Here is a 25,039-nt window from a genome sequence, read left to right as displayed (position 1 = left end):
GAATTGTGGTTAATACTCCTAAAATGTTCCCCTACTGAAGGCTCAGCCACCTGTCCAGGCTCATTCCCCAATACCAGGTCCAGTATTGCCCCTTCCCGAGTTGGACTATCTGCATCAGAAGCCTTCCTGGGTACACATTACAGACTCTGCCCATCCAAACCTCCAGCACTCATTGAGTCCCAGTCAATGTCGGGGAAGCTCAATTCCACCACGACAACAACCCTGTTATTTTAGCATGTATGCAAAATTTATCTACCTATATAGACCTCTATCTCTCGCTGGCAGTTTGCGGGCCTGTAATAAACTCTCAACAATGTTACCCCCTTACTCTTCCTAAATTCTACACAGATTACCTGATTGTATACACCCTCTGAGGTGTATTCCCGCAGTAGGGCGATATTATTCTCTTTAACAAGTAATGCTCCTTGCCCGCCGCTTTTAAATCCTCCTATATCTGTCCTGAAACATTTATATCTACCAACGTTCAGCTGCCAATCTTGCCCATCCTTCAACCACCTGGTTCTGTTGGCTGGTAAAAAGAGAATGAAAACATTTGGTTGCTGTTTTTTATTACAGAATGGTGGGCAAGAGAACGCTGTGATGGGGTGGTCTCGTGCGGCTGTAACAGTGGAGATTGGGGTATCCATGGTGGAAAAGGGAAGTTGTTCAATGGGAACAGAGTCGCTCAGGGTGGAATACATTCCGGAAAATACATTTCTGTCTCCTACTCTTCCTTACGTTTCTTCCACTTCTGTCTTGGCCTCTGTATGTCTGGTTGGAATATCAGCCCAGGTAGTGCCCTGGACCCATCCATCTTCAGTAGCTGCATCAATTCCCATCCCTCTAAAATAATGTCTATGATGGCGTCAGGCTGATGCTTGACTTATTTGCGAGAACAAGCCCCAGATTTTAATAATGAGGACTTAGCAGGATCGACACTGCGGAATTTGCCGTTGTTATCTCTCGTTCCAATATCGATGTCGGGTGGTCCTTCCAGTGTTATTTATGTACATACTTAGAGAACTTTGATACAACTCAGTAACATTCTCGGCTATTTCAGAGGGAAGTTAAGATTCAACCACATTGCAGTGATTCAGGAGTTGCAAGAGGGCCAGTCCAGGTAAGGACTGCAGATTTCCTTTCCGAAAGGGCATTAGTGAACCTGATATGCTCTCACAACAATCTACAATGGGTACAAAGTTATCATTAGACTTTTAATTCCGTACTTTGTGTCATATTAAATTTAAATTTCAACAATTTCCCTGGTCGAATTGGAACCTGTGCCTATTCGAGAATTGTCCCTTTATCACTGAATGACCAGTTCAGCGACAATACCGCTGCGTTCTTGCAGAATTGGGGTCGGTAGCGAAGAGCCGTCCTCTATCTCTCTCTTTACAGAACTTCCCCTCCCTGCAGCATCTGCTCCATTTGTTGGGCCTGTGACTGATCCAGATACACAGTAACTACAGTCCCCATTCCTCGTCCAAGAGTTGGGTCACCAAATGCTCTGTCCTCCCTGAATGTATGCAGCATCTCAGCACAACCTCCAGAAACCCATGCACAACATCTCCATTCACAAGTAACAGAAGGAAGTTACAAGCGACTCAGGTACAAATTATATCCCTGGATCATGGACACGAGAGGATGCTCCTCGTGTTGCTGAACGCATGTTCAGCTGAGAGTGTCTAACACAGAAATTCAGTGAACAGCCACAGCCTAAATTTCAAAAACATGTGTCAGAGCTTCTGAAATCCTCGGTTCAACATACAGCCCGACACGGGAGACGCCAGAAACTGAACACAAAGGATTTCATGTTTTATGAACCCTGTCACACCAGCACCAGTGACTCTACGGAGACAAATTCAAAACCAGGGATAGATACGGAGGGACATTAATTCACTTTCAACTGGAATTTCTACACTCAATTAGCGGGGATAGGCTGTGGAGGTATGAGAAAATGGTCTGTTATAAATTAGGGGGGGGGGAGGGGAGCGGGACTTTGAAAGACAAGAAAGGGAATATTAAAATTCAGAAACTACTGGGCTGATTGAAACAACTAACTGATGTTACATTCAGAAGCTACCTCATATTACCTGCCGAAGCTCGATACACCTCGACACGTTGTCCGTCCAGCTTCGGGAGATGGACAGGCCACTCTGGAAGTGACAAGCCGTGTGACTGCACCCTTTATAAATCGACATTTCACAGCACAGGGACAAGTAGCAGCGAAAACTGCTATTAGGGAGAGATATGGCATGGGGATGGCAACGCGAAGATTGGGGTGGCGAGGTGGGGTGGGGGTCCCCAGCGTGTTTTCGGCGCTGTTTAAACATGAAAAGGCAGAACCATTTGGGTAAATGGACGCAGAATGGGAGAATAAGACGGGGAAAGCCATGCAGGGATTTGGGCAGATCAGTGAGCAAATTATCGCTTTGTCAGAGCGAATGGTGAGAGAGTCCAGTGAGCACAAGGAAGATGGTTCAAGTGGATTTGCTGAGATGATTGCATATGGAGAGCAAATTCTGCGATGAGATTTGATACTGGAATAGCCGAGTCTAAAAACCACATTGACAACTGGGTGAGCCAGAGGACGATATTCTGAAGGTGACAGCAGGTATTAATAATGATGGAGTGCATGTGGGTTCAAAAATCAGCTCCAGGATAAAGGGGACGAGAGGGGATAATGATCCTGGTCCATCCTTAGGTACAGGAAGGCAGTCATTGGATACGGAACAAAGTTTGTGAGATGAATTCAAGGCATTGTCCATGTTTCCATTACTTATATTCAAAAGGACAGCAATTCAATGAAAAGTGGATTGTGAATATAAATGCTGCATTTTCTACTCAGCAGCAATTCCACTAGGAGACAGAGTGAAGTTTAAAAAAAAACACTAAAGGGTTAGCACGTCTCGTAGATTTAATAAATTGATTCAGAGGTTCAACTAAAACATTAGAAAAGCAAGGCAGAGTAAACAGCAAGAACACTAAAGCAGTTAAACAGGATTTGTAGAATTATAGTCTAGATGGAGAGACTTACCAGGGACACCAATAAAAGCCAGGATCGGATACTATACCTTTTGAGTAATCAGAAGTACTTCTCGAATCGTGAATGTGAATGGCATCAGTATTTGGAAAATAGTCGTCATACTCCACAATACATTCCTGTCCGTTGTTGAAACGTTCCAATTGATTGTTCCCAGATTCTGATCGACTTCTGTAACGTTCTGATTGGTCGTTCTTAAATTCTGACACATTGTTGTAACATTCCACTCGGTTGCTCTCAGATTCTGACGCTCCCTCTCCGTCTATCTGGAGCCGCTGATCTCTGTTCGTGTTGGAGTTCACACTCAAGCTGACAGTTTGGGATAACACATTGAATATAATCCCTTATTAATAGAAGATGGAAACCCTCTAGTGATACGATAAAGATCGATGGAGACTGACGTTAATGACGGTTACTAAACAAACAGTTTCTGTTAACTCCTTTTAATCCAACATGTTTTATTTCATAACAGAGGAGAATATTGATCTATATGGATTGGCGTTATGCGTCAGTGAGGGATGGAAAAGTGATAATGGTTGAGGGACTGAATAATCTTTCAATTTTCCTTGGAAATCTGAGTGCTCCTCTTGTTAATATGGTGTTAGAGAAGGTTATATTTATTTCAGAATGATAGATACTGCTTAAATGTCGGATTATGTGAAACGTTACATTTGTTAAATAACTGTTATGTACAGCAAAAACTTAGCAAGAGGCTTCACATTGAACAATCTCTCATTATGATTTACCGTACAACCTTTCTAGACGTTTCACATAGAATTATCAAGGTTATGTTCATCACATCTTTGCAGGAAGCTTCACGTTGGACAGTATAATCCGATCAGGGTTATATACAATTCAACGTTAGCAAGTGTCTTCCATAAGAATATAAGATATAGGAGCTCAGTTCGGAAATTCGGCCCAAAACGTCGACTACGCCAGTCAGTCGTGTCTGATATGTTCCTCATCGAAATTCTATTACCTTCTCCCCCAAACCAATGATGCCATAACTAATTAAGAAAACTCTTATTAACCAAGAACACAAGGTTTGTTCTTGAGATGCAGTTACGTACAGGGCTGCTGACCATGAGCTAGAAGGTGGAAATAGACAGTATATTACTTTCATGCAACATTAGCACTTTGGAACTAGTAGCAGCAGTGGGACATTTATCCTCTTGAACGTGCTTCACCGTTAAATCTGTCTCATTCCTCCCTACATTTACTCACTGTCCCAGCAACCAGCACACTGGGTTCGCGAATTCCGCAGATTCACAACCCGTTGTGAGAAGGAGTTTTTCCTTGTCTCTGTTTTAAATTTGCAACCACTTACACCGAAACTATGACCTCTCGTTCTAGAATGCTCCACAAGAGGAAACATCCACCTCACGTCTACTTCATCCACATATTTTATCGTCGTAAATACCTCATTTTCATCTCTCCTCATTCTTCTAACTTCTCGAGAAAATTGTCCGAAACTGCTCAATCTCTTCGTATGACAAACTCCTGATCCCTGCAATCGATATAGTGAAACTCCATGAACTGCCCCCAAGTCACTTCATCGTTCCTCAAATTCGGTGACTAAAACTTTGTGTAATACTCCAAATACTGTCTCACCAATACCCTGTTCAGTTGCAACAACATTTACTTACCCTTATACTCTCGTCATCAATAAATGCCAACGCTCCCTTTACTTCTTTATTATCTGCTGGACATGCATGATAGTTTTCAGCGACTCATGCACGAGGATAGTCACCTCCTCTGCACCAGAACACTCCGCACTCTCTCCTCATCTGGATGTATTTCGATTTTTCCGACCAAATGTATGACCTCACGGTTTTCCACATATACATCGATCTGCCAGATTTTGGCCCATTCACCTAACCGATCGATATCCACTGTTAAATTTCTTATTTCATCATTGCAGCTTACTGCCCCACTATTTTACTGTCATCTAACAATTGGAAGGACCTTCACATAGAATTATCAGTGTTATGTTCAGTCGATCCTCAGCAAGCCGCTTCACAGAGAATTATCTCTTCGTCTTATGTACAGCACAATAATATCAAGGGTGTTCACTTATAACTATCTCTAACTGTTATTTTCAGTACGACCTCAGCAAGAGGCTTCACATAAAACCAACTCTTAGCGTTGTGTATTAAACAAAATTCTTAAGGGTCTTCACATACAACTATCTCTCAGTGTTATGTACAGCATCATTTTAGCAAGGGGTTTCACATAGAACTATTTCTACCTGCTATGTACAGCAACATGTTAGCAAGAGGTTTCACATGGAACTATGTTTTAGTGTAATATACAGCACGACCTTCGTTAAAAGCTTCATTTAATACTCTCTCCCAGTGTAATGTGCAGCACAACCTTAGCAATAAGCTTCTAAATTAACTGGTCTCAGTTTTCTGTACGGCACAATCTTAGCAAGAGGCATCACATAGAATTATCTCTCTGTGTGTTGTATGGTATGACCTTCAGAAGAGACTTCATATAGAACTATCTCTCAGTGTTGCTTACAGTACAGATTAGCAAGCGGCTTCACAGAGAACAATCTCTCAGAGTAATGCGCAGTACAGATTAACAAGAAGCTTCACATAGAACTATCTCTCAGTTTTATATACAGTACAGATTAGCAAGAGGTTTCACAGAGAACTATCTCAGTGTTCTGTCGATACAAACTTAACAAAATACTTCACAAAGTACTGTCTCTCAGTGTTGTGTACAGTATGGATTAGCAAGAAGCTTCACATATAATTAGCACTCAGTGTTACATACAGTTCGACCTCAGCAAGACACTCCGCACAGAACTATCTCTCATTGTTATGTATTGCACCATATTAGTAATACATTTACACATAACTATATCTTAATATGATGTACCGCACAATCTTCTGCAACTCTCTGAGTGAGTGTGCGGTTCACAGGGCCTGGAGTCTCTCCAAAAGTTAAGTAACCAATAATTCATAAATCATTCATGAGATTGTTGGTGAATTACAGTCACCAGACGTGTAAGTGAAACACAACACTGTATTACAAAAAATCGATATAAAACATGCAATAATCACAATAAAATAACTGATCTACTACTCTCACCTTCTACCGCCCCGCCCCTCCCCCTCTACGTTCACACAAGACATACACATGCAGAGGGCTGGGAAAGAGAAAAACAGATGATGATTAATGTGTGATGAAAAACAAGTTTCCTCCGTTGAATGTCGAAGTTGTTTTTCCAATTCACTGTCTTTCTAAGGCGCGCTGTCCTGAATGTATTAATTGGATGGTCACCAAAGGTCTTCTGGCTGGAGCCTCCAGGCATATCTCTCAGGCTGTGGGTTCTGCCTTGTAGTCATGTTACCTAATACAACAGTTCTCCACACAATTTATCATGAAGGATTTTCTTTGCCCCTCCAAATTTGCCGCGCTCCCACATTTGCCCACCCCAAATTCCACACCCTCAAAAAAAATGTTAGCCCACCCTCAGGATATTTGCAACCTCCCCCCCCCCCCCCCCGCACCGAGCCTGTGTTCCCTCCTCCTCCCACATTCCATCTCCGAAACTGTAATAAGTCATCCAACGCTGGGTGTGAAAATGTCCCTGATCTATAAGCCCTGTCACTCACTCCCATCAGAGACACTGAGACTCCTACACCTCCACAAACAGACCCCATGTCTTGAGTGACTATCCCACAAGTTTATTCTGAGGGGAGCGGTGGGGGGGGGGGGGGGGGGGGGGTAATAATACATGACTATGACGTAGTCACATTTATTATGTTTCTCTCAGTTTCTAGCTCATTTCTGATTACCCGCTGAGTTAAGATTCTCTTTGCGTCCTCCAAGCTTTAAATCAACTGAGAAAGAGAATTTGATTACAGCCAATCATTTTTGAAATAAAAAGGCACAGCAGGATCCCCGTGCTTCTCCAACTTTGATAGTCACAATCTCAGTTTTGTAAAACCCATTTTATGAACACTTCTGGAGAATGGAACAGTTTCATAAAAAAAAAAACATTAAAGCACCCTGGGAATGGGGGGATGGATGGTGGGAGGGAGGGGTAGGTACATCAGAGGATGGTCAGCGAATAAAGACTGGAGACCCACTCCCAAGGCATGTGTCTCCCTCGTGTGTTTAATCTGCCACCTCCGAACCTCTCCCAGTCACTGCCTAACTCACCCACTTTACATGCTCACTCCAATATTAGTGGTTAACCTCACCTTCTATTCACTGTCCAGCTCAACCACTCTACCTTTTCACTCCTGAATTGTTGTGTGGTCTTTAATATTAATCACCAACCTTACACTAGTTGTTTGCTAGCGGTGTTGGGAAAGGTTTAAAATAATGTTGCCAGGGGATGGAACCGATATAGGTAGTCGGGGTAGTAAAGAGGGGAGAAAAACAAAATCTAGTAAGGAGAAAAGTGGAAGACAGAGGAACAGATTGAACTTTCTAGTATGGCAGCGGGTGGGTACCAGAGCAGTAGGTCAGCGAGAAAAACAACTAAGGGAGAGCTACAGACCAACGCAAGTAAGATTAAAAGGATGAGTAGGCCGGAAGTGGATGGACAACGCAATGGGGTTGGTGGGCTAAAGTGCATCAGTTTCAATGCGAGGAGTATTTCAGGGAACACAGGTGAACTTCGATTAGTACGTGAAATAATGATGTTGTTGCTATTACAAAAACTTGGTAGAAAGAGGGACAGGATTGGCAACTGAACATTCTAGGATTTCAGTCAGTATGGGGGGATATGCAAATTGGGTGGGTAAGTTGCATTATTGGTAAGGAGAATTCCACTGTTGTGATGAGGGAGGACACTTTGGAGGGTTAAGGTAGCGAGGCTATATGTGTAGAGCTCAGGAATGGGAAGCGCGTTGTCACAATGTTTGGGGTTTACTACATGCATCATAACAGCCAGAGGGACATAGAGGAGCAGATATGGAGAGACATCTTGGAAACAATCGGGTTGTTGTTGTGGGTGATTTTAACTTATCCGATATTGACTGGGACACACTTGCTGCTAGAGGCATGGATGGAGCAGAATTTTTCAGGGGCGTCCAGGAGGGTTCTTTGAAACAATTTTTAAATAGCCCAACTCGGAAAGGGGCCAAATGAGACCGAGTGCGGTGGAATGAGCCCGACCACGTGATCGAAGTTTCAAAAGGAGATCATTTCAGGAACAGTGATCATAATTCTGTAAGTTTTAAGCTGCTTATAGAAAAGGACAAGAGTGGTCCTCGAGTGAAGGTGTTAGACTGCGGGGAGGCTAATTACAACAGCATTAGGCAGAATCTGGAGAGTGTTGACTGGGAGAGGCTTTTTGAGGGAAAATCAAAATCCGGCATGTAAGAGACTTTCAAATGTCAGGAGGCTTTTAAATAGGGAACCCTGGATATCGAGGGATATTATGAACCGTGTCAAAAAGAAAAAAATAAGTATTTATAATGTCTACAATGTTGGGGACAGACGAAACCCTCGCAGAATATAACACAAGTAGTAAGGAACCGAAGGGAGGAATTAGGAAGGCGAAAAGTGGTCATGAAATGCCGTTGGCAAACAGGATTAAGGAACACCCTAAGGCCTTTTGTTGATACGTAAAGAGAAAGACTGTAGCCAGAGAAATGTTTGGTCCATTCAAGGACATTGGAGGAAATCTATGTATGGAACCAGAGGAAATGTGTTAGACACTAAATTAATACTTGCCCTCAGAATTCAACCAAGAGAAGGACTTGTTGGATGAGGAGTATAGAAAAGTGTGCGTAAATATTCTGTCATGTTGATATTAATAAAGAGGAGTTGGGCATATTAAAAAGCATTCATGTATTTAAGTCCCCAGGGCCTGATGGGATCCACCCCGGAATACTGAGCGAGGCAAGGGAGAAAATTGCTGGGGACTTGACAGTAATCTTTGTATCCTCATTGGTTACAGGTGAAGTGGCAGAGGACTGGAAAGTGACCAACATTGTTCCATTGTTTAGGAAGAGCAGAAGGGATAATCCAGGAAATTATAAACCGGTGAGTGTTATGTCAGTGAGAGGGAAATTATTGGAAAAGATTCGTAGAGGCAGGGTTAACTTATATTTGGAAACAAATATACGTTTTAGTGGAGAACAGCATGGTTTTGTGAATGGGAGGTCGTGCGTCAATAATTTGACCGCGTTTTTCGAGAAAGTGACAAAGATGGTAGATGAATGAAATGCAGGTGTTTTTGCATCCATCGACTTCAGGAATGCCTTTGACAAGGTACCTAATGGTAGACTGGAACAAAAGGTGAAGTGACATGGCATCAGAAGAGAGCTGTCAAGTGGGACACAGAGCTGGCTTGGATACTTTTGTGAGGGCCACGAAGAATCCAGCGCGAGTTTTAAGGATACAAAGGAATAACATTTATTTACAATAACATATATATATATATAACAGCAGCAGCAACTTCCCTTGCTGCACACTCCTTCCTGCTGGTTCTTAAACTGGCCAGCTTTATTTATACTAGGAGTTTACTAATGGTTTCTCCGCCCCCCTCATTGGGGAAGCTCATACTCCCACAGGATTGTGGGATTGTCATTAGTCCCCAGCCAATGGTAAGTAGGCAGGTTATAACAGATACCGAATACAGAGAGTAGCAGCAGAACGTTGCTTTTCTGAATGGAAGGCTGTGAGTAATGGCGTTCCAGAGGGATCAATTGTGGTGCATTTGTTGTTTGTGGTGTACATCTGAATGATTTGGAAGAAAATGTAGCTTGCCTGATTTGTATGTTCGCAGACGACACAAGAATTAGTGGAGTTGCGGGCAGTGAAGAGGATTGTCCGTGGGAACAGCAAGATATGAACTGGTTGGAGTCTTGGGCGGAAAAATGGCAGATGGAGTTCAATCTGGGCAAGTGCGAGGAAATGCACTTGGAACGTCCAATGCATGTAGAAATTTCACATTAAATGGTAGAACACTTGCGAGTACTAACAGGCAGAGAGATGTGTGCGTGCATGTCCACCGATCAACGAACATGTGGATAAGGTGGTCAAGAAGGCTTACGGCATGCTGGCCTTTATAGATCGAGGGATTGAATATTAAAATTGGCATGTCATGTTGGAGTTGTAAACGAACTCAGTTAGTCGTCATTTGGAATGTTGCGTACAATTCTGGTCGCCACACTACCAAAAGGAGGTGGATGCTTTGGAGAGGCTACAGAAGCGGTTTACTCGGACGTTGTCAGTGATAAAGCGCATTAGCTGTAAAGAGAGAGTGGATAGACACTGTGCTCTCACTGGAATGACTGAGGTTGAGAGGCGAACTGATTGAGGTCTCGGAGATTGAGTGGCATCGGCAGAGTGGACAGTCAGAGTTTTTATTCTAGGGTAAGAGAGTCATGTGCGTGGGGACATGGGTTTAAAGGGCGTGGGGAAACGTTTAGAACAGATGTGCGAGGGAAGGTTTTTACACAGATTGTGGTAAATATATGGAACATGCTGCCTGGGAAGGTGATGGGAGCAGGTACGATAGCGGCATTTAAGGGCATCTAGGCAAATATATGAATAGTATGGGAACGACGGATACGGACTCTGTAAGTCCATACGGCTTTAGCTTCGGCAGGTATCATGTTCGGCACTGACTTGGAGGGCCGAATGGCCTATTCCTGTGCTATATTGTTCTTTGTTCTTAGGTACCTTCCATCGTAAATACTGATGCAATGTACAACTTCAGTTCCTCTGTCATTTCAATGTTCATCATTACCTCTTCTCCAGCATCATTTTCGAATGGTCCAATATCCATTACTAATTCTCTCTTTTCGTTTAAATATCCAAAACTACCACAATCTTAATTTATATTACTAGCTGGCTGACATTTATGTGCCTACCTATCCCACTATTTAATATAAAGTTGATCCCTACAGATTTTTAGTCGCCCCTTCGGTTATCAACTGCTCAGCTGTCAACTGTCGGTTATCATCTGTCTCCATGTTCTGATCTTGCATTACTTATATTTTTATCATCTGCCGGATTTTACTGTGAGTATGATTCATCACCCGCTCTCGTGGGTGAACCACATCTATCCTGGTTTACTCGGGGTGAGTCCTTGTCTGGTCGATTCCTCTGAAGACTACACACTGGTTATTAGAATCTCATGGACGTTTAACGCGATGCCTCTCATGTTTTAATCACTAGAATAGGCCGATCAAGGTAACATCTGTTTTTATTATTAAATAATCTCTGTCTAACCCAAAATATACCTCCAACTTTTATCTACCTGTGGCATTATTTGTCAAATTGTTCCCTGAAAAAACGTTTTGGAATCAATTCTCCTATCTCCCTTTATCTTTTATCATGTCCATTTTGTCACGAATTAATTCAGGCTGACGACAGGTATTTGAGGGGTTATCCAGATGTTGGACTTGGGAGCGTCTATGCAGTCAGTTTTCCATGTTCAAGTTGGTGCTTCATGGGAAAAGGTGGCAATTAAGGATACACAGAGCATCGCAGCCGAGGAGGTGGTGCAGAACGTCACACAACATCTTCATCCAATCCACTAGCTGGACGATGAACTTCCGATTCTTTCTCAGTTTCATTCTCCACCTTGCTCCAACTCCGACCTTCCGTTCCATGGTCTTCTGGACTGTTCCAGTCAAGCTCAAAGGAAGCTCGATAATCAGCGTTATTGTTCAGACTCGGCAATCTCCAGGCTTCTGGAACCAACACTGAGTTCAACAACTTTATCTCATAACCTCGGTCTCCATCTTGTTGCATGTTTTCGATTTCTGTTTGACTTTTTGGGGTTCTTGTCTTGTTTTGTTGTTTTATCTCATCCTATTACATTCGAATCGGTTCCACCTATCAATAACACTTCCTTTAGACACAACTTGTTTCGTTATTAGTTCTCTGACCATTTCCTCTGGCGTTGTATCTTGAAATACTTTGTTCTCCAATGGTTGCTGGTCCCACCCTTTCACAGAGCTTCTCATTTCTCCACCCTGATCCCTCCTTATTTCCACCAGTTTATTAACTCTGACACTTATATCATTCTTCAGTTCTGATGGAAGGATATCTTAAACTGAAATGTTAACCCGGTGCATCTTCATCGATGCTGCCTGACCTGCTCAACTTCCCAAGTATGTACTGTTCCTGTGTCAGATTTCCAGTCCACACAGGATTAGGTTTTGAATTTAATCTTTATGATTAAACCTGACCCGTGCAGTGGAACAGCTCAGTTCACCCGTCTCCATGTTGTTATCTCTGGGTTGTTGCTCGTGCCACGTGATAGTGAGATGAGGAATAGGGAGAGAGAGAGCATTTAAACACGTGGCTACAGGGATGGTGCAGGCGGGAGGGACTCAGATTTTTGGATAACTGGGGCTCTTTCTGGGGAAGGTGGGACCTCTACAGACAGGATGGTCTACATCTGAACCTGAGGGGCACAAATATCCTGGGGGGGGGGGGAGATTTGTTAGTGCTCTTTGGGGTGGTTTAAACTAATGCAGCAGGGGCATGGGAACCTGGATTGTAGTTTTAGGGTAAGGGAGAATGAGAGTATAGAGGTCAGGAGCACAGATTTGACGTCGCAGGAGGGGGCCAGTGTTCAGGTAGGTGGTTTGAAGTGTGTCTACTTCAATGCCAGGAGTATACGAAACAAGGTAGGGGAACTGGCAGCGTGGGTTGGTACCTGGGACTTCGATGTTGTGGCCATTTCGGAGACATGGATAGAGCAGGGACAGGAATGGATGTTGCAGGTTCCGGGGTTTAGGTGTTTTAGTAAGCTCAGAGAAGGAGGCAAAAGAGGGGGAGGTGTGGCGCTGCTAGTCAAGAGCAGAATTACGGTGGCGGAGAGGATGCTAGATGGGGACTCTTCTTCCGAGGTAATATGGGCTGAAGTTAGAAACAGGAAAGGAGAGGTCACCCTGTTGGGAGTTTTTTATAGGACTCCTAATAGTTCTCGGGATGTAGAGGAAAGGATGACGAAGATGATTCTGGATATGAGCGAAAGTAACAGGGTAGTTATTATGGGAGACTTTAACTTTCCAAATATTGACTGGAAAAGATATAGTTCGAGTACAATAGATGGGTCGTTTTTTGTACAGTGTGTGCAGGAGGGTTTCCTGAAACAATATGTTGACAGGCCAACAAGAGGCGAGGCCACGTTGGATTTGGTTTTGGGTAATGAACCAGGCCAGGTGTTGGATTTGGAGGTAGGAGAGCACTTTGGGGACAGTGACCACAATTCGGTGACGTTTACGTTAATGATGGAAAGGGATAAGTATACCCGCAGGGCAAGAGTTATAGCTGGGAGAAGGGCAATTATGATGCCATTAGACGGGACTTGGGGGGGGGGGGGGATAAGGTGGAGAAGTAGGCTGCAAGTGTTGGGCACACTGGATAAGTGGGGATTGATCAAGGATCAGCTACTGCGTGTTCTTGATAAGTATGTACCGGTCAGACAGGGAGGAAGGCGTCGAGCGAGGGAACCGTGGTTTACCAAGGAAGTGGAATCTCTTGTTAAGAGGAAGAAGGAGGCCTATGTGAAGATGAAGTGTGAAGTTTCGGTTGGGGCGATGGATAGTTACAAGGTAGCGAGGAAGGATCTAAAGAGAGAGCTAAGACGAGCAAGGAGGGGACATGAGAAGTATTTGGCAGGAAGGATCAAGGAAAACCCAAAAGCTTTCTATAGGTATGTCAGGAATACGCGAATGACTAGGGAAAGAGTAGGACCAGTCAAGGACAGGGATGGGAAATTGTGTGTGGAGTCTGAAGAGATAGGCGAGATACTAAATGAATATTTTTCGTCAGTATTCACTCAGAAAAAAGATAATGTTGTGGAGGAGAATGCTGAGCCCCAGGCTAATAGAATAGATGGCATTGAGGTACGTAGGGAAGAGGTGTTGGCAATTCTGGACTGGCTGAAAATAGATAAGTCCCCGGGACCTGATGGGATTTATCCTAGGATTCTCTGGGAGGCCAGGGAAGAGATTGCTGGACCTTTGGCTTTGATTTTTATGTCATCATTGGCTATAGGAATAGTGCCAGAGGACGGGAGGACAGCAAATGTGGTCCCTTTGTTCAAAAAGGGGAGCAGAGACAACCCCGGCAACTATAGACCGGTGAGCCTCACGTCTGTAGTGGGTAAAGTCTTGGAGGGGATTATAAGAGACAAGATTTATAATCATCTAGATAGGAATAATATGATCAGGGATAGTCAGCATGGCTTTGTGAAGGGTAGGTCATGCCTCACAAACCTTATTGAGTTCTTTGAGAAGGTGACTGAACAGGTAGCCGAGGGTAGAGCAGTTGATGTGGTGTATATGGATTTCAGCAAAGCGTTTGAGAAGGTTCCCCACGGTAGGCTATTGCAAAAAATACGGAGGCTGGGGATTGAGGGTGATTTAGAGATGTGGATCAGAAATTGGCTAGCTGAAAGAAGACAGCGGGTGGTGGTTGATGGGAAATGTTCAGAATGGAGTACAGTCACAAGTGGAGTACCACAAGGATCTGTTCTGGGGCCGTTGCTGTTTGTCATTTTTATCAATGACCTAGAGGAAGGCGCAGAAGGGTGGGTGAGTAAATTTGCAGACGATACTAAAGTCGGTGGTGTTGTCGATAGTGTGGAAGGATGTAGCAGGTTACAGAGCGATATAGATAAGCTGCAGAGCTGGGCTGAGAGGTGGCAAATGGAGTTTAATGTAGAGAAGTGTGAGGTGATTCACTTTGGAAGGAATAACAGGAATGCGGAATATTTGGCTAATGGTAAAGTTCTTGAAAGTGTGGATGAGCAGAGGGATCTAGGTGTCCATGTACATAGATCCCTGAAAGTTGCCACCCAGGTTGATAGGGTTGTGAAGAAGGCCTATGGAGTGTTGGCCTTTATTGGTAGAGGGATTGAGTTCCGGATTCGGGAGGTCATGTTGCAGCTGTACAGAACTCTGGTACGGCCGCATTTGGAGTATTGCGTCCAGTTCTGGTCACCGCATTATAGGAAGGACGTGGAGGCTTTGGAGCGGGTGCAGAGGAGATTTACCAGGATGTTGCCTGGTATGGAGGGAAAATCTTATGAGGAAAGGCTGATGGACTTGAGGTTGTTTTCGTTGGAGAGAAGAAGGTTAAGAGGAGACTTAATAGAGGCATACAAAATGATCAGGGGGTTGGATAGGGTGGACAGTGAGAGCCTTCTCCCGCGGATGGATATGGCTGGCACGAGTGGACATAACTTTAAACTGAGGGGTAATAGATATAGGACAGAGGTCAGAGGTAGGTTCTTTACGCAAAGAGTAGTGAGGCCGTGGAATGCCCTACCTGCTACAGTAGTGAACTTGCCAACATTGAGGGCATTTAAAAGTTTATTGGATAAGCATATGGATGATAATGGCATAGTGTAGGTTAGATGGCTTTTGTTTCGGTGCAACATCGTGGGCCGAAGGGCCTGTACTGCGCTGTATCGTTCTATGTTCTATGTTCTATGTGGTCTCCAACTCTAGCAACTGTCCAGATGGATTGAGGATTGTTATGGGATGGATGTGACTGGAATTGGAAAATAATGAGCTGTTTGTTCTGTTCATTCTGCTATGTGCCACCTCACACAAGGCTAGCATGATTTATCCTTCCCTAGATTTCCCATGAATGCAGTGTCTAACTCGGCAATTTCATAGGGAAGGTCATATTCATCCAGAATTTTGTGGATATTCGGTCACATGTAGACCAGAGCAGGAGCGAATCATCACGCCAAGAAGTAAGCATAGAAATATTTCATCGGCATGGGGGCTGACTGCAGTTTGTGTTTCAAAGAACAAAGAAAGAAGAACAAATAAAAATTACAGCACAGGAACAGGCCCTTCGGCCCTCCAAGCCTGCGCCGCTCCAGATTCTCTATCTAAAACTGTCGCCTATTTTCTAAGGATCTGTATCCCTCTGCTCCGTGCCCATTCATGTATCTGTCTAGATACATCTTAAATGGCGCTATCGTGCCCACCTCTACCACCTCCTCCGGCAATGCGTTCCAGGCACCCATCACCCTCTGCGGAAAGAACTTTCCACGCATATCTCCCTTAAGCGTTTCCCGTCTCACCTTGAACTCGTGACGCCTAGTAATTGAGTCCCCCACTCTGGGAAAAAGCTTCTTGCTATCCACGCTGTCTATACCTCTCATGATTTTGTAGACCTCAATGAGGTTCCCCCCTCAACCTCCGTCTTGTACTCAATACCCCTTCCGATGAAGGAAAGCATGCTGTATGCCTTCTTGACCACTCTATCGACCTGCGCAGCCATCTTCAAGTACAATGGAACTGAACGCCCAGATCTCTCTATACATCAATTTTCCCCAGGGCTTTTTCATTTACCGTATAGTTCTCTCTTGATTCGGATCTTCCATAATGCATCACCTCGCATTTGCCCGGATTGAACTCCACCTGCCATTTCTCCACCCAACTCTCCAATCTATTTATATTCTGCTGTATTCTCAGACAGCCCCCTTCACTATCTGCTACTCCACCAATCTTAATGTCATCTGCAAACTTGATAATCAGACCACCTATACCTTCCTCCAGATCGTTTATGTATATCAGAAACAATAGTGGTCCCAGCACGGATCACTGGGGAACACCACTGGTTTCTCCATTTTGAGAAACTCCCTTCCACTATTACTCTCTGTCTCCTGTTGCCCAGCCAGTTCTTTATCCATCTAGCTAGTACACCCTGGAACCCATGAGACTTCACTTTCTCCATTAGCCTACCATGGGGAACATGATCATATGCCTCACTGACATGTATATGATATCTACAGCCCTTCCCTCATCAATCAACCTTGTCACTTCCTCAAATAATTCTATTAAGTTGGTAAGACATGGCCTTCCCTGTCCAAAACCATGTTGCCTATCACTGATAACCCCATTTCCTTCCAAATCGGAACAGATCCTCTCCCTCAATATCTTCCCTAACAGCATGCCTACCACTGACGCCACGCTCACCGGTCTATAATTACCTGGATTATTCCTGCTACCGTTCTTAAACAAGGGGACAAGATTAGCAATTCGCCAGTCCTCTGCTACCTCGCCAGTGTTCAATGATGCTGCGAATATATTTGCTAAGGGCCCAGCTATTTCCTCTCTCACTCCCCTCAGTAACCTGGGATAGATCCCATCCGAACCTGGGGACTTGTCCATCTTACTGCCTTTTAGAATACCCAACACATCCTCCCTCCTTATGCTGGCTTGATCTAGAGTAATCAAACATCTGTCCCTAAACTCAACATCCGTCATGTCCCTCTCCTCGGTGAATACCGATGCAAAGTACTCGTTAAGAATCTCAACCATTTTCTCGGACTCCACGTATAACTTTCCTCCTTTGTCCTTGAGTGGGCCAACCCTTTCTCTAGTTCTCCTGTTGCTCCTTATATAGGAATAAAAGGCTTTGGGATTTTCCTTAACACTGTTTGCTAAAGATATTTCATGAGCCTTTTTAGTCCCCCTAATTCCACGTTTCAGATTGGTCCTACATTCCCGATATTCTTCCAGAGCTCCGTCTGTCTTCAGTCGCCTAGACCTTATCTATGCTCCCTTTTTCTTCATAGCTAGTCTCCCAATTTCACCTGTCATCCATGGTTCCCTTATCTTGCCATTTCTATTCCTAATTTTCACAGGAACATGTCTGTCCTGCACTCTAATCAACCTCTCTTTAAAAGCCTCCCGCATATCAAATGTGTATTTAGCTTCAAACAGCTGTTCCCGATCCACAATCCCCAGCTCATGCCGCATTTTGGTATGGTTGGCCTTCCCCAATTTAGCAATATTGCTTTAGGACCCTTCTCCTCTTTGTCCGTGAGTATTCCAAAACTTACGGAATTGTGATCGGTATTCCCAAATTAATCCCCCACTGAAATTATAACCACCTGGCGGGGCTCATTCCCCAACACTAGGGCCATTAATGCCCTTTAACGAGTTGGACTATTTACATATTGCTGTAGAAAACCCTCCTGGATGTTCCTTCCAAATTCTGATCCATCTAGATCTCTAACACTAAGTGTATCCCAGTCAATGTTGGGAAAATTGAAATCTCCTATCACTACCACCCGGTTGCTCCTACATCTTTCCATAATCTGTTTCCATATTTGTACCTCTATCTCACGCTTGTTGTTGGGAGGTATGTAGTACAGCCCCAACATTGTTACCGCACCCTTCCTATTTCTGAGCGCTGCCCATATCGCCTCACTGCTCGAGTCCTCCATAGTGCCCTCTTCAGCACAGCTGTGATATCCTCTCTGTCTAGTAATGCAACTCCTCCACCCCTTTTACCTCCCTCTCTATCCCGCCTGAAGCATCGATACCCTAGGATATTTAGTTGCCAGTCATGCCCTTCCCTCAACCAAGTCTCAGTAATAGCAATAAGATGATACTTCCTGGCACGAATTCAAGCCCTAAGTTCATCTGCGTTACCTACAACACTTCTTGCATTAAAGCAAATGCACCACAGACCACCAGTCACTTTGCGTTCATCATCTGCTCCCTGCCTATTCTTCCGCTTATTCACGATGACTTCATGATCTAATTTCTTACAGTCTTTAGTTAAACCTCCTTACTGTCCATTAACCTCCTCATTTGGTTCCCATCCACCTGCCGCAATAGTTTAGAACCTCCCCAACAGCGTTAGCAAAAGCACCCCCAAGGACATTGGTTCCAGTCCGGCCCAGCTGTAGACCGTCCAATCTGTAGTAGTGGTCCCATGTCCCAAAAATATGAACCCCTTTCTCCTGCACCATCTCTCAAGCCAGACTTTCATTTTGCCTATTCTTTCATTTCTATTCTGTCTACCACGAGGCACTGGTAGCAATACTGAAATTCCTACCTCTGATGTCCGACTTTTTAACTTGGCTCCAAACTCACTAAATTCTGCTTGTAGGACGTCATCCCGTTTTTTATCTATATCATTGGTGCCTATATGCACCACCTCAACTGGCTGCTCACCCTCCCCCTTCTGAATATTCTGCAGCCGATCTGAGACATCCCCGTGCACCTGGGAGGCAACATACCATTCGGGGGTCTCGTTTTCGACCACAGAACCGCCTATCTACTCCCCTTACAATTGAGTCCCCTATGACTATAACCCTTCCACTCTTTTCCCCGCCCTTCTGTACAGCAGAGCCAGCCAGGGTGCCATGAACCTGGCGACTGCTGCCTGCCCCTGGAGAGTGATCTCTCCCAACAGTATCCAAAACTGTTTACCTGTTTTGGAGGGAGATGACCGCAAGGGGCACTTGCACTGCCTTCCTGCTTTTCCTCTGCCTTTTGGTCACCCATTCCCTTTCTCCCTCAGCAATCCTAATCTGTGGTGTGACCAAATTGCTAAACGTGCTGTCCACGACCTCGTCAGCATCGCGAATGCTCCAAAGTGAGTCCATCGGCAGCTCCAGAGCCCTAATTCTGTCTAACAAGAGCTGCAGCTGGACACACTTCCCGCACGTGAAGGAGCCAGGGACATCAGCTATGTCCCTGAGCTCCCGCATTGAGCAAATGGAGCATAACATAGGTCTGAGATCTCCTGCCATTTTTAATCTTAAGCTTAACTTAATCCAACTATAATATCAAATAATAGATAAATGAAAAAGGAAAAAAAGAAAAATTGTTACCAATCACACGATGAAAAAAAATTGAAATAGAAAAACCTTATCTTATCAACACACCTCAGAGAATAGAAAAACTACTCACCAGTCACCAGCCAATCACTTTCCAGCTGTCTGTGACGTCACGGTCCAACTTCTTTCTACTTCTACCTGCTCTCGAGTCTCCATCTTGATCTTTACTCGGCTGGATCCTTACAGTGATTGGGATTTTTTTGGCTAGAGGAGAAGGTAGGGAGTGAAACATTGAAGAAGTGTTTAGGGATTAACTGTCACTTGACAACAGCTCCTCCACAACCACCTTCTGGATACAGTGACCGCAATGCACTGATGCAAATCTTCTCCGCAACAGTCACTCAGCGGCTCCGCTCTGTTGCCCTCTGCAGGATGCTTGCCTTCACTTGAACAGGGAGGGTATCTTGCTCAGGTACACCTTCTGGATACAGTGACCGCAATGCATGATGCAAATCTTCCCCGCAACAGCCAATCAGCGGCTCCGATCTGCTAGTCAAGTTACAGCACAGGCCACATATGTGGGCATAACTATCCCATAGTTTCATTGCTTCTCTCTGAATGTTTCAGAGCGAGCTGTATTGGGACTACTCAGGTCAGTCAGATTTACTGGACAGGCAACGTGTAATTATCTATCCCATGATATTATTGCGTCTCTCTGTCTGTTTCAGATAGAGCGGTACTGGGCCAGAACAGTCAGGTAGAATTACAGGTCAGTCTCTGTTCAAATAGACGTGCATTGTATCATTGCTTCTCGCTGTCTGTTTCAGAGGGAGCTGCACTGCGACACCGCAGTTCAGTCAGAATTACTGGACTGTCTCCGTGGAGATATCTCTCCCAGTATTAAATGCTTCTCTCTGTCTGTTTAAGAGGAGTCCCCATCAGGTTCAGCACGGGTGAGTGAGAATTACTGGACAGTCTCTGTGATAATATCTACTGCACGTACAATTGCTTCTATCTGACTGTTCCAAAATGAACTGTAATTGGGACAGCAGAGGTCAGTGAGAATTATTGGACCGTCTATAACTGAGCAAATATCTATCCCATGGTCTGATTGCTTCCCTCTGACTGTTTCAGCGGAAGCTGTATTATCACAGCACAGGTCAGTGCGAATTATTGGACAGTCTGCCACTGTACAAATATATATACCATGATATCATAGCTTCTATCTGAATGTTTCAGAGGCAGCTGTGCTGGAACAGGAAAGAACAATGAGAATCACTGGACAGTCTCATTGTAAGTATTTATCCAATGGTATAATTTCTTCTCTCTGGCTGTTCCAGCTGTTTTGGGACAACACCGGTCAATGAGAATTGCTCGACAGTCTGTAAGTGTGTAATTATTATCCCGTGATATAATCCGGTATGAGCAGAAGAAATGTGAGCAACATTGGGCCATTCGGCTGCTGGATTTCCTTATTAATCAATAACCTATTCATGTCTGTCTCAAGGACACTCTCTGAGTTGGCCTCCAAAGCCTTCCCTCTAGGGCTCTAAAGGCCTCTTCTAGAGACACAGATGCTCACAATATTCCATATGGAATCTGACAACAGTCTATGCAGCCTCAACAATACATTCCTGCTGTTATAGTCTAGCCCTCTCGCCATGAAATCTAACATTACGTTTGCTTTTTGACGACCAACTGAACCTGCATGGCAATTGTGTCTTGAACAGAATCTTGAAATGAGACTTCTAATTCCCATTTTGTCTCTGATTGCCAATGCCTTTTCCCATTTAGAAAATAGTATATGAAAGTCTATTTCCCACCACAGTGCATAGACGCACGATTTTCCACATCACATTCTTTCTCATTTCTTTGCCCACTCTCCCAGCCTGCAAACGTCCTTCTGCAGCCTCCGAACTTACCAAAAACTATTTTTCCCTATAAATATATTGGTACCATCAACAAACGTAGCAATAGTGCCCAGAATTCCTTCTTACAGATCGTTAATATATATCGTGAATAGCTATGTTCCCAAAACTGACCCGTGCCGAACACTCGTCACGAGCTGCCATCCTAAAATAGAGCAATTCATCCCCATACTCTGCCTTCTGCCAATAACCAAAGCATATATCCGTGCCAGCAATGTGCCTTAACGCAATGTACGTTCCATTGCCAACGGCCTTCTGGAAATCCAAATCGATCATGTCCACAGGTTCTGATCTGCCTAACTTACTCGTTACTCTTAAAATATAAGAAATGCGTCAGTCATCACTTCCCATTACCGAAACCATGCGGACTCAGCCCTATTTTCACATGCAAGTACTTCGCAATATAATTCTTAATAATAGACTCTAAAATCTTACCAGCAACCGAAGTCAGGCCGACCGGCCTATAATTTCCTGTCTTCTGTCTCCGTACCTTCTGAATCAGAGTGTTACATTTGCCATTTTCTGCCCTCTGTGGCCCTTCCAACCGACAGTGATTTCTGAAAGATCACCACCGATGCCGGCACAATCGCGTTACCTAATCCCGTCCAAACCCCGTTGTGTATTGCGCCTGGTCCGGTTGACTATTCCATCGTCAGACCTTTCTTTTTCCCCAGCACGTTATCCTTCAAAAGAGCCCTTCACCTACTTCTGCCCCGGACACTCTGGAAGTTCTGGTACACACTGCGTCTTCCACCGAGAGGATTGATGTCAATTACCTATTCAGATTCTCTGCCGTTTCCATTTCCCAATTACTACTTCCCCAGCCTCATTTTCCAGTGGTCCAATGTCTATTTTCGGCTCTCTCTTATCTTTTATATTTCGAATAATACTCCCGCAATTTTCTTTGACATCACTAGCTAGCTTACACATTTTCCATGTTCTCCCACCAAAAGAATATAAAATTAATCGTTTTATATAACTCAGTAGTCACTTTAGTTATCACCTACTGAGCATTGTTTTCATATTTTGTTGTTCTTTTATGTCATTTTTCATCATCTGGTACCTGTCAACTTCTCTCACCCGCATCTGGCATGGTGAACCACATACATCCTAGTCAGCTCGGGGTGAGTTTTAGTCGATTTCTCTGAAGACTACACACTGGTCATCAGACTCGCAAGGACGATCACCGGGTGACTCTCATGTTTTGACCACTGAACAAGATGACCAAGGTAGCAAGTGTTATTATTCTTACTTAATATCTGTCTAACCCAAACTAATTCTGCAATCCCTCTCCACATGTGGTGATATGAAGGGCAGCACGGTAGCATTGTGGATAGCACAATTGCTTCACAGCTCCAGGGTCCCAGGTTCGATTCCGGCTTGGGTCACTGTCTGTGTGGAGTCTGCACATCTCCCCGTATGTGCATGGGTTTCCTCGGGGTGCTCCGGTTTCCTCCCACAGTCCAAAGATGTGCAGGTTAGGTGGATTGGACATGATAAATTGCCCTTAGTGTCTAAAATTACCCTTCGTGTTGGGTGGGGTTACTGGGTTATGGGGATAGGGTGGAGGTGTGGACCTTGGGTAGGGTGCTCCTTCCAAGAGCCGGTGCAGACTCGATGGGCCGAATGGCCTCCTTCTGCACTGTTAATTCTACGATAACTACGATATTTGTCGAATCGTACTCCGAAATAATGTTTTGTGATTAATTCACCTAATTCCCTTTTTCTTTTACATTGTCTATATTATCAGTTATAAATTCAGGCGAGACCAGAGGGCTTATCCATATTCTGGGGTTCGGAGTATGTGTGCCATTAAGGAAGCGTATTTAAATTGGTGCCTCGTGGGTAAAGGTGGCAGCTGAGGATACATCGAGTTTCGCAGACAAGGAAGTTGTGGCAAAGGCACACAATTCATCTAAACCGCCACAAGCTTGGCCATGAGCTTCCAATTCTTTAAACTCTCCACCTTGCCCTAACTGTAACCGTTCTGTTTTTTGTCCGCTTCAATGTTCCAGTGAAGCTCAATGCAATCTCGAGAATCAGCTCCTTCTCGTCCAGACTCCCAATCCTCCTATTTGGATGGAAAAGAAACTGGCTTGGCTGTAGAACACAGAGAGTAACAGTGGACGGGAGTATTTCAGAATGGAGATCTGTAGCCTGTGGTGTTCCACAGCGATCAGAGATGGGACCACTGTTGTTTGCAATACATACAAATATCTGGCCGAAAATGCAGATGGTCTGATTAGTAAGTATGCAGATGGCATTACGATAGCAAGAGTTGCAGATCGTGAAGGGTCTCTCTGGGAATACAGCAGAATATAGATAGATTGGACTGTTAGGCAGATAAATAACAGATGGCGTTCAATCACGAGAAATGCGAGGTGATGCATTTTGGAAGAGCAAATGGCACAATCCTTCATCATTGACAGACAGAGAGATCTGGGCATCAGGTCCATAGTTCCAAGAAATTAGTAATGCAGTTGGATAAGGTGGTCAAGAATGCATACGGCATGCTTGCCTTAATCGGGACTGGCATTGAGTACAAGAGTTAGCAGGTGATGGTACAGTTGTATAATCTTTAGCTGGGCCACATTTGGAATATTGCGTGCAATTCTCGTCGCCACACGAGGTGGTTGCTTTGGAGATAGTGCAAATAAGGTTTTCCTGGATGTTGGCTGGTCCGGTGCGTGTTACCTGTGAGGACAGGTTGAATAAACTCGGACTGTTTTATTGTAAAGACGGGAGCTGACGGGTGACCTAACTGATGCCGGTAAAATTACGGGTGATATAGACAGGGTGAATAGTCAGAAGTATTTTTCCCACGGTGGAAGTCTCAGTTACGCGCGGCGGGCACAGGTTCATGGTGAGGGGGTGTAAGGTTAGGGAGGCTGTGCGGAGAACACATGTATCTTGATAGACGGATGAACGAGTGGGTAATGGTGGGGTACAGATCGTTTGGGCAATATGTAGTAGGCCGAAATAAGGAATCTGGATAGGCGCAGGCTTGGTGGACAGAGGAGCCTGTTCCTACGCTGCAATGTTATTTGTCCTTGGTCCTTTGTATTTCTGGACTCAAACTTGAGTGAAACAACTTTACCCCAAAACCTCTGTTTCCATCTTTCTTTCTGTGTTTGATTTGTGTTTCACTTCGCTGGTCTTGTTTTGTTTCTTTCGCTCATCATGTTACATTCAGATGAGTTTCGTGTATTAATCAGACATCATTTCGGCACAATCTTTGTTTCATGACTACATCCATTAACAGTCCCCCTGTCTTTCCATACAGAAATGTATTGTTCTTCAATATTTATTGGGTTCCACCCTCACACACAACTTCTCGGCACGGCGACAAGGTGGCACAATGGCTAGCACTGCTCTCCCACAACTCCAGAGAACCCCAGTTAATTTCTGGCTCTGTTGACTGTCTGTGTGGAGCTTGCACTTTCCCCTCTCGTCAGAGTGGGTATCGTCCAAGTGCTGCGGTTTCTTCCCAAGTTCCTAAGGTGTGCAGGTTAGATGGATTGGCCATGCGAAATT

Source organism: Scyliorhinus torazame, chromosome 20 (genome assembly GCF_047496885.1).
Source record: "Scyliorhinus torazame isolate Kashiwa2021f chromosome 20, sScyTor2.1, whole genome shotgun sequence".
NCBI classification, from domain to species: Eukaryota; Metazoa; Chordata; class Chondrichthyes; order Carcharhiniformes; family Scyliorhinidae; genus Scyliorhinus; species Scyliorhinus torazame.
This window is presented reverse-complemented; position numbering follows the sequence as displayed.